At 39.8% G+C, this 10717-nt stretch overlaps 2 pseudogenes; both read left to right on the top strand.

The window, feature by feature from the left end:
* The first annotated feature begins 7525 nt into the window (after positions 1-7525).
* On the top strand, positions 7526-8620 carry LOC114095212 (magnesium transporter NIPA2 pseudogene; annotated as a pseudogene).
* Positions 8621-8795: 175 nt separating this feature from the next.
* LOC114095176 (small nuclear ribonucleoprotein E-like) lies at positions 8796-10053 on the top strand (annotated as a pseudogene).
* Positions 10054-10717: the final 664 nt, after the last annotated feature.

Genomic DNA, 10717 nt, shown 5'->3' on the forward strand with positions numbered 1-10717 from the left:
TTATTCTGACAATTCCCTCTGAGATTAAATCTATTACTTATTAAAAAAGTTAGAGAGCTTTCCTGATAAATAGGAATTTATAACTAACTCAAGATTTTAGAAGCTCCCTCCCCCAATTCCTGATAGCCTAATAGACAGGAGGAAAAAGTGAGCAAAATTTCCAGGATCAAAGAAAGAAAGGTATGAATTCATGACATAGCACTCAAGAATGGCAGCCAAGAAAAGAAAGAGGTTTTTCTGGGCAGTATCTAACACCTTTAAAATTCCCCAGAGGCCATACTGGGAAAAGAGGAGCCAACAAAATCTTAACAGTTCTTATGTATTGTTTCTAATCTTGAGAGAAGTGGACTCAGGGTAGACACAAGGCCTGGAGAGAAGTTTCAAGAAACCCTCAAGGATGAGAGCCCTTACTTACCACTGTGGACTCTCAAGACCTCAGCAGAAGCAAGACAATGAGCAGAGTTTGACATTTTCAGTGTCTTGGTGCTGAGTTAAAAGAAATGCCTAGGCAAGAATTTGCCACAGAGTCTCTAGTCCCCTGAGTAACAAAGTGACATTCAGTACAGTCTCAGAAAAGACAGAACCTGACAACTGAATAAAGCCCCAAAGAATAAGATGAAAGGGGAATTTTAGAGCATATACTACCAAGTGAATACCAAAATGAGCACCTTCATATAACTGAAAACCAGAGTAGGCAAAGAAAATAGTGAGAATTTAATCAACTCTTCTAGAAGAAAGGCTTGATTTGATTGTTGTGAATACATAGGTGCTGTTCAGAGACATTACAACAATTAGAAAAAATTGACAGATTTGATGGCATATCTGATTGAATAGATTAATAGATTAATATAAGTAGTCAAAGACATAGGCAATTCACTTTAAAATTTATAAACTTTAATTAGAAAACCCAACCAATAAACAGAGGTAGTTTAAAAACCGACTGGGCACAGTGGCATTTGCCCAGAACAGTGGCTTGGGAGGCTCAGGAAGGATTGCAAATTCAAAGCCAGCCTCAGCAACTTAGCAAAGACCCTAAGCAACTTAGTGAGACCCTTTCTCTAAATAAAATATAAAAAGGGCTGGGGATATGGCTCAGTGGTTAAGTGCCCTGAGTTCAATGCCTAATTAAAAAAAGAAAAAAGAAAAACATCTTGAAATTAGAGATATCTGAACTTATAGATTGAAGATATTCACTATAAAACACTCTAGAAAATTCTTATTAAATGGAAATATTGTTAAGTGGTTGAATATGGTTAAATTATTGAATTTTAAGAGAAAAGAAAAATTGGGGGTTTGGGTGTGGCTCAGTGGTAGAGTACTCTCTTAGAATGTACAAGGTGCTGGGTTTGATCCCCTGCATTACAAAAGAAAAAAAATTATTTTGAGGAAGAAGATGCAATTTATATACAAAAAGCAACATAAAATCAGGCTAACCACAGGCTTCTCAATATTCAAGTGAAAAAACAATTGAGCAATTATCTGGGCCAATTAAATAATCACTCTAAAATGTTAATCCAGTAAAGTTGTTATTAAGTCTAAAGGCAGTAATAAGAACTCTTAAAAATCTCAATCAATGTAGAACCAATGAATACTTTCTTTAAAGAAGAAATCCAGTGAAGCAGTTCAGTGGAACCAGAGGTATGAAGAGGCAAAGGTGGGACCATGCTCAGGAGGTTGGAGGTTGGAAGTCAGAACCAGCCCAGCAACATCTAGAGAGTTCTGAGGAAAGAAAAGCATGACCCAGGAATTTTCTACACTACCAACATTTCTTTGGGAGGGGTGGCAAATGCTTATAATCCTAGCCACTCAGGAAGCTGAGGCAGGAGGATTGCAAGTTTGAGGCCAACCTGGCCAACTTGGAGAGAACTTGTCTCAAAATTACAAAAAAAAAAAAAAAAAAAAGGCTGGGGATGTAGCTCAGTGGTAGATTGGGTTCAATTGCCAATACCACCTAAAAAAGAAAAAACAAAATCCCATAAACAGACTTTTTCAAATACAAATCTCAGAGAAGGAATTGTCCATGAGCCTTTCTTGAAAAAAAAATGTGACAGTGAAATCCAGCCAACAGAGGATGAATAAAGATGCAGAATGTGGAAATGGCTCCTTGTTTTCTCATGACTCCTAACCTTTTTGTGTATTTTAAAACACCTTTAAGGAATCTGAATTCTCTCTTCTGGTTAAAAAAACAAGAACAAAAACATTGACCGGAGCCTTAACGTTTAATTTTTCAATTTCATCTTTAAAAAAAATAAATTTTAAGTAAATTCAAGTGAATAATTAAAATTAAAGTACATTTAGGATGATTTATATCTATTTGTCAACCATCCATCCATTTATTGCTATGCTCTATCAGTTGTTTACCTATCTACCCTCTAGCTTCTAGAAGAATTTATGCAGCATTTCCATGTTTGTATCTGTATTCCTCCAACCTTCCTTCTGTAAATATGTATGTATACAGTAACAGATAATAGAATTATGGTGATGATTGCTGTATATTAGTCAGCTTAGCCTGCTATAATAAAAAACACACAGATAGTACTGTTTAAGCAATAGACATTTATTACTCACAGCTCTGGAGGCTGATATCCAGGATTAAGAGATCAGCAGATTCAGCTCCTGTAGATGACTCTTCTTGGTTTTCAGATGGACACCTCATGAGGTATTCTCAAATGGTGGAAAACACAATAGCACAATTTCACTGGTGTCTCCTGCTGTAGGACACTAGTTTTATTGGGTCATGGCTCCACCCTGTGACCTCATTTAACCTTATCACCTCTTCAAAGGCCCTCCCTCCAGTTAGGGTCACATGAGGAGTAGGAGCTTCAATACAATTTTAGGGGATGTAAACATCAACTCCATAATATATTAAATTGTAAATTGTGTTTTCCGTATTTCTTGGCTATTTTAATAAATCTTAAAAGTTTTATAGAAGTAAAAGTCATTATTCTAACATATATAGTTGTGTTATAGATTTTACTAGAATAACCAGTGTCATCTCTATAGCTTTTTTTACATGACTAATAAGAACCTCCATTTATCCATGTAACAATTCCACTAACTCAGTGTTGGCAAGGAAACTGAGGTTATAGAAACTCTGGTGTCATAACTAGCGAGCTCCGGAGTCCAAATCCATGTCTGTATTTTTCAGCATCTTTTTTTTATATGTGTGTCTGTGTGATAAAAGAGCCAACATTTTGAGGTGAATCATAATCATTTGCCCTTTATGTGTTTATAAATTCAATAACAAAGGCCAAGCTCTCACACAATAAAAATCAATTTACTTCTGTATTTGGGGAGAAATGAAACAGCTTGCCGCCTGTGAATAACGACAGTTACAGGAGGAGATCTTTGCTGTGCTACTGTAGCATCTGTGACTATAGACATCAAGTCTTTGAAGGTGTGCTGGTCAATTCTGCTGCCTGGCCTCATAAAATCCAGGAGATCTCTATGCTGGCTGACTCACCTCTTGGCTCTTTTGAGGCCAGAGTGGCTTTAAGAGCTATCAGTCGTCCTTAGACACATCCCTTCTTGAGGCTGGGCCTACTCCATCTGTTCCTGTCACACATTCTGATATGTTGGATACTGTTATGATTTGGATATGAAGTGTCTCCCCAAATCTCACATGTTTGAGACAATGCAAAAATTAGAGGAGAAATGATTGGGTTATAGCCTTAACATAATCAGTAAATACCTGATAGGATTAACTGAGTGATAACTCAGGCAGGTGGGGTGTGGCTGGAGGAAGTGTTTTATTTGGGGAGTCTCTATGGGGTATATAATTTGTATCTGGAGAGTGGAGTCTCTGTCTGCTTTCTGATCACCATGATGTAAGCTGCTTCCCTCCGCTACCCTCTCCCACCATGATGTTCAGCCTCAATTTGAGCTCTGAGGAATGGAGCCAGCCTTCTATCGACTAAGGCCTCTGAAACCATGAGCGCTCAAAAAAACTTTTCCTCCTCTACAATTGTTCTGTTCAGATCTTTCAGTCACAGCAGCACAATAGCTGACTAAAACAGATACTTCTGAGGTTTGGGTGCCTGGGAGGACACTCAGAAGATGACAACTCATTCTCTCCACTTTTGGGTGACAAGTCTTCTTTCTGAACCCTTCAGATCAGTATCTAACTTCTAACTTCTCCCCAGGTCTCCTTTAGCTGAATCTGAGGGCTTCTTTCTAAGAACAGCTTGTTCTCCTGGGTAGACCAGTTCTTCAGCAGATACAATATAATCACCCAGGGTTATAGTCATGACAGATGCAAAGCTGCTTCTTTCTCATACTTGTTTTTATCTGATTTTCTATGCTTAGCTCTACCTGTGTGGATACACCAGGCTGCCCTTTGAGACTTCCATTTCCTGGATAGAATAGAGCACAGGATGGGGGCTTCCTGAGCCATGAATCCTTGTGCATTCATTCCAGGGGTCAGTACTTCAAGCTGGTGGACTGATTTGTTGGGGCTGGAAATAAGCAGTCTTTTCATAGACACCATGGTTTTTTAACATGGGCCTTCCCTCACTGGGCCACTGAAGGCATTGATATCCTTCCTCATCATTAGTTATGTTCTTAATTCTGTTCAAATGTTTTTTTTTCCCCCCTAAGGAGTTCTGGTCTTTAAAACAACATGTTCATTGTACATGAAGACAGTTAAAAAAGGGAATTTAGATTTGTAGTAGACCTTCACCATGTGTGATGTTAAGCCTTGTTTTTCAGGCTACTCCCCATTGTTGATGGGGAGAAATCTGAAAAACAAAGTGGGTACATTAACCATGGGGAGAAACCCTCAGTAGATCTAAATGTTATTTGTTCTATTATATCTATTTTATTAAATGTAAAACTTACCAAGATTCCTAAGAACTTTTGATTTTTCTCTAAAATCTATAGAATATATTGAGTTTTTGTGAATTTGGAAAGGAAGTCTCCCCTTTCTACTTGACTCAAAGAATGAGAAATTTCCCAGCCCTCCCTAACTGAAATCCATTTGCTTTATCTCATTATTTCAGCTGTGGTTTTCTAGAAATATGCAAACCACTAGAGTAAGAATTATTAAATGAGAATGTCCCTTAAGCAATTAAGGGAACAACACGAGAGAAGAGCAAGCTGCATGCCTGAGGAGACACAGCATGCTTTCCCATGATAACAGGGACAAGGGCATCAGATGACTCCTCCAGTGTCTTGTTTTGATGAAAAGGCAATATTCTTGAATCTAACTTGTTGTCTTCTACTTTTGACCTCTTATTTTTCTTTCTTTCTAAGACTTGTCCTTAAACAAAGCAGACAATAAAACAACATATGATGCAATGGCAGTAAAAATTCAAGATGTAGAACTGAATTCCTCCACCACAGTGAACAAGGTTCATGATTTAAATGGTGCCTGGGCAGCTCCAGAAGCAGGACTTCGGGAGAAAGGGCTTGTCATTGTCAGCCCCACCTAGGTTCTTGGGGAGTCTCTCTGTACCTAGGTGGGATGTCCATGGCAGAAGAGGAATGCCAGAAGGGCTTGAGTTGAGAGGACAGGGGAGAGACCAGACTATGTGGACAGGTTTGGAGTTTGCCAGGAAGAGAGGGAACCAACAAGGATTAGGGCAGTGATGGACCATGCTGATGGTCTTGGAGAGGATGAACTATGGACAGAGAGTGTTAAAAAGAAGCAAATGCAGAAAAGGGAGTAGAGACCAGTTCTATGGAGGGAGTAAGAGAGGGGCCAGGGAAGAAGGAGCCCTGAGGAAGCTTAGATAGAAAATCAAGGGAGAGAACAGGCCATATGGATAGGGCAGGGATGATTCAGCAGAGTTGATAGGAGGGACTCCCTGTCTGAAGTGTTGGGTGGTGGGAGGAAAGGGAGCTTCCCAGATATTGATGGAGCACGGGGACCAGCACACCCCTAGAATCATGAAGGTTGGAGGGAGAGATAGAGGGCTTAGCGAAGGATCTTTTAAGTGATAGTTGAGCAGAGAGAATGAGCCACATAAACTTGTTGGGGAAAGGCAGGGTTAGAGAGGGTCAAGAAGAGAGGGCAGGCCATGCTGAAGGAGTTGAGGAAGGAAAAACCCCAGGGGAGACTGGAGATGAAAGAGAGGGAGAGGCCAGATGGCATTTAAGGGGTGTGCATTGGAGGGAGGACATGTTATCTAAGGCAGAGAATATTGAGCTCAGAGGTGACAGCCCAGGTCATGCAGACACTTGGGGGACAGGGAGGAAGGGGCATCCCTTGGCCAAGATGAGAGACCAGGCCATGTTGGGGTGTGTGTGGTGAGTACAGGTCCACTGGCATAGTGACGGGGCACAGAGAGGGGGTGTCTCAGGAGATGCTTTGCTGAAAAGTGAATAGAAACTGCGCCATGTGAACAGGCTTGGTGCTTGAGGGTCTTAGAAGAGGGTGCATTCCAAGGAGACTGACAGATGAGTGGGCAGAGACCAAGCCTTTTGTTAGGGTGGGAAGCAGGAAAGGTGGAGTATTATGGAGGATGCTTGTGCATGGTAGAAAGAAACCCATGGATAGGTTGGGTATCAAGGGAAGAGGAAGTGGGTTGGCAGAAGGTGCTGAGCAAAAAAGTAGGCAGAATGCCATTACCATGAATGCAGGATAGTGATAGCTCTTTGAGTTCCTGCTTTTGGGAACATACCCAGAAGTGGCATGGCTGGATCCCATAGTTATTCTACTTTTAAATTTTTAACAGTAACTACCTTACTGTTTTCCACCATGATTGTGTTACAGGGCATGGTCCTGCTGGGAAACTGAGGAAGTCGCAGCAATCCTTTATCATTGGTTCTTGTGATTATGCCAGAAAGATTTCAGACATGCTGCTCAGAGTAGCAGGCATGAATTTATTAGATGGGATAGGAAAAGGGAAAAGGGGACATTCTTAAGGGAGAGAATGGGTCCTTTCAGAGAAGAGAAGAATGGCATACCCCAACTGCCCAATAGTTTTATTGGGGGACCCAGGGAAGTTTCCAGAGAGTCCTGCCCATGTCCACCTTTTGACTTTTGACTGACCACATAGGAACTGAATGGACTACTCCCAAGAGAGGATGGTGTGGCGCTTATAGAGTTGGAGTTATAAGGAAATTTAGTCCCTCTGTTTCGGTCTCAATTTCCTGCCTATTTAATTGGTTTATTACCCTTTGAATAGTCCTCAGTAAGCTTTCTTTGTGAGGGTCTTAATGTTTTGGTTGCCTGGATGATTGGGAGTTGTGATAGTTTTGATAATAAGGGAGGTCTAGCCCAGCTGGTAGTGTGTGACATGATCTTGAAATAGTAGTTTTCCTGACTTAGTCGTGCCCAGGTTCTCGTCGGCGGTGGCCTAGGTCCCGGCCGCGGTGGGGCTAGAGGTCATCCTGGGCTGGAACAGAAAGTTAAAAACTTTAGATGGAAATAAAGGGTAGCATTTTCAAGAAAATGAGAATGAATAAATCATCCCTGGTTTTCAAAAGAGAGACCATATTAAACTTACATAAGTGAAGACGGCATCCCCCTGCTTTCAGTGCCAGCAGTTTTTCTGTTCTGTGATCAGTGTGATTCACAGGAGCTTCTTAAGTAACAAACGAAATGAGCCCAGGGCATGGAAAATATGATTTCTATATTGGTTTGGGATTGGCTATGACCTCCAGCATTTTCATAGGAGGGAGTTTCATTTTGAAAAAAAAAAAAAGGCCTTCTGCGACTTGCCAGAAAAGGACCCATGAGAGCAGGTCAAGGTGGCCATGCATATCTTAAAGAATGGTTGTGGTGGGCTGGACTACTGTCAATGGGGGCAGGCGAGGTGGCCAACTTCGCTGCAGATGCCTTTGCACCAGCCACGCTAGTGACTCCACTGGGAGCTCTCAGTATCCTTGTAAGTGCCATTCTTTCTTCATACTCTCTAAATGAAAGACTTAATCTTCATGGGAAAATTGGATTTTTGCTAAGCATTCTAGTATCTGCAGTTATGGTCATCCATGCTCCAAAGGAAGAGGAGATTAAGAGACGTTAATTGAAATGTCACACAAGTTAGGTGATCCAGGTTTTGTGCTATTTGCAACAATTGTGGTCATTGTGTCCTTGATATTAATCTTTGTGGTGGGACCTCGCCACGCACAGACAAATACTCTTGTGTACATAACAATCTGTTCTGTGATTGGAGCGTTTTCAGTGTCCTGTGCAAAGGGCATGGGCATCACCATCAAAGAACTATTAGCTGGAAAGCCTGTGCTGTGGCATCCCCTGGCCTGGATTCTGCTGCTGAGCCTCGTCACCTGTGTGAGCACACAGATCAATTACCTAAACTGGGCCCTGGACATATTCAACACTTCCCTTGTAACACCAATATATTACGTTTTCTTTACAACCTCAGTTTTAACTTGTTCAGCTATTCTTTTTAAGGAGTGGCAAGATATGCCTGCTGATGATATCATTGGGACTCTGAGTGGCTTCTTCACAATCATGTGGGGATATTCTTGTTGCATGCCTTTAAAGATGTCAGCTTTAGTCTAGCAAGTCTGCCTGTGTCTTTTCGAAAAGATGATAAAGCAATGAATGGCAATCTCCCTACTATGTAATAATAATGAAGAAAGCTTATCCTGTGGAATTGAACAACACAGTGGTGAGAATACCTCATGGAGAAATGGAAATCTGACAGGTTTTTAAGATGTGATTTAAAGGTTAATCCATAATTATGTTATAGTGATTTTGAAAATCACAATCTGTCTGAAAAAGAATTGTCCTCAAATAATGTTATCTAAAGACAATCTTTTTTAAGTTTTCACTAATTTGGACCAAGAAGTTACTTTTCTTATATTTAAACAATGGTAGCTCACTAAAAATGGCCTCAGTATGTGGCCAGTTTCTATTAACATTGTATTATTGTGCAGGTATTTTACATTTTGATTCTTTCTTCAAAATCTAAATGCACTAATGACAAGTTTTAAGTCTATAAAAATGCTTTATTTTTTTCATTATTGATGAAAGTCTGAAATGTACATTTGTCATTCCCACTCCCATCAATCCCTGATCATATAAGGCTTTTTGATTGTAAACAAGAACAAAACTATCCCAATACATTATCCTCTGATTTATCTTACCTATAAAAGTGGCTCCTGTTTCGATGAATTATTTTGAAGTTGAAATATTAAAGGGAGCCCTAAGTTACTAAATGAAGGAAACTCACAGACCAAAAAAAAAAAATGGTAAGAATCACACCAAGGAAATATTTCTTAGGCTATGACTTGTCACCACACATGTGGTTTACTGTGTGCATTTGATGGCATTCTTAGAACCCTATTAAACCAGCACATCGTGCATCTGCTGGGCTGGGCTCTTCTTTGTACCTTGGCTGGATTTATTCTTCGGTTACTTGAATTCCATGGGAACCTTTATGACCATTTTATATCAGCTCTTGTACTTTTCAGTCTAAATACATTAATTGTTATTTAGACCTTTTAATAAGTGGGAAATAAAATCAGAAGAAAAGAGTGATTTCTTAAATTTAGCTCATAATAAAGAGAAAAGTTGAAACAAACAAACAAAAAAAGAAATAATAGTTTTCCTTAAGGGGATGTCAGTATGGCTAGGGGAGGTTTTGACATAACAGGTCCCTCACTTCCAGGTACTTGCCTGTTGGTAGGCTTCCTGTGGTTTTCAGTTACCTTTCATTGTCCTTTTCCTGCTACCCATTCATGACTGACTAGCTCTCTACCAGTTGCACCATTTTATATTCCCTCTAGCAGTGCACAAGAGTTAACGTTTTTTAGCTTTCTGAGGTAACTTGCTGGTTGGTGTGTGGTCTTGGTGAAAATCTAGCAAAGTGTACTGTGGCCAGGGCTAGAAAGTGCAGAAGGTGATGGTGCAGCCCATCTGCAAAGCCTCATCTTCAGATACTTACGAAACAGATCCTGGATTCAGGTGTGGCTCCATGAGCAAGTGAACATGAGGATAGAAGGCTGTATTACTGGTTTTGATGAGAATGTGAAACTTGTATTAGATGATACAGGAGAGAGTCATTCTAAAAGTCAAGAAAACAACTGAATTGGATGATGTTAAAAGGAGATAATGTTACTCTGCCACAAAATGTCTCTAATTAGAATGATCAATGAAGTGAGAAATTACAGATAAAGCTAAGCTAGGCTTTTTTTTTTTTTTAAATGAATCCTTTGCCAAGAGTATAGTTTTAAAACACATGTTCATATTGTTTTGCTTCCCCATATGTTATTACCAGATGTCAATAAATCCGATAGAACTCTTTTTTTAAATTAAAAATTTTATTAAAAATTCTCCACATACCAAGTGGCACTTAGGTTCTCTGACTTTTTGGTGGTAGTTATTCTAATTGGTGTGAGGTGATATATCACTTTGATTTTTGCATTTCCCTAATAATTTGTGATGTTGAGCACCTTTTCATGTGCTTTGGAAGGACACGGGGGACAGTTTGGGGAAGACTTTTTGGAGGAGGTGGCATTTAAACTGATGATGAAAAAGGAGACAAAATACAAATTACCAATATTAGGTTAGAGGATATGGATACAGATGCTGAAGAGATAATAAGAATAATAAGAAAAAAACTACATGTAAGTCTACGTGTAAATTTGACAACTTACATGGAACTAATTCCCTGAAAAGCACAAAGTACCCCAGCTCACTCTGAGGTAGATAATTTGAATAGCCCATTACTATCAAGAAAATTGAACTTGTAATTAAACATAAAAGCTCTCCAAATGGAAACCTTCAGGCCCAGATGGTTTCATTGGA

Source organism: Marmota flaviventris, chromosome 1 (assembly GCF_047511675.1).
Source record: "Marmota flaviventris isolate mMarFla1 chromosome 1, mMarFla1.hap1, whole genome shotgun sequence".
NCBI lineage: Eukaryota > Metazoa > Chordata > Mammalia > Rodentia > Sciuridae > Marmota > Marmota flaviventris.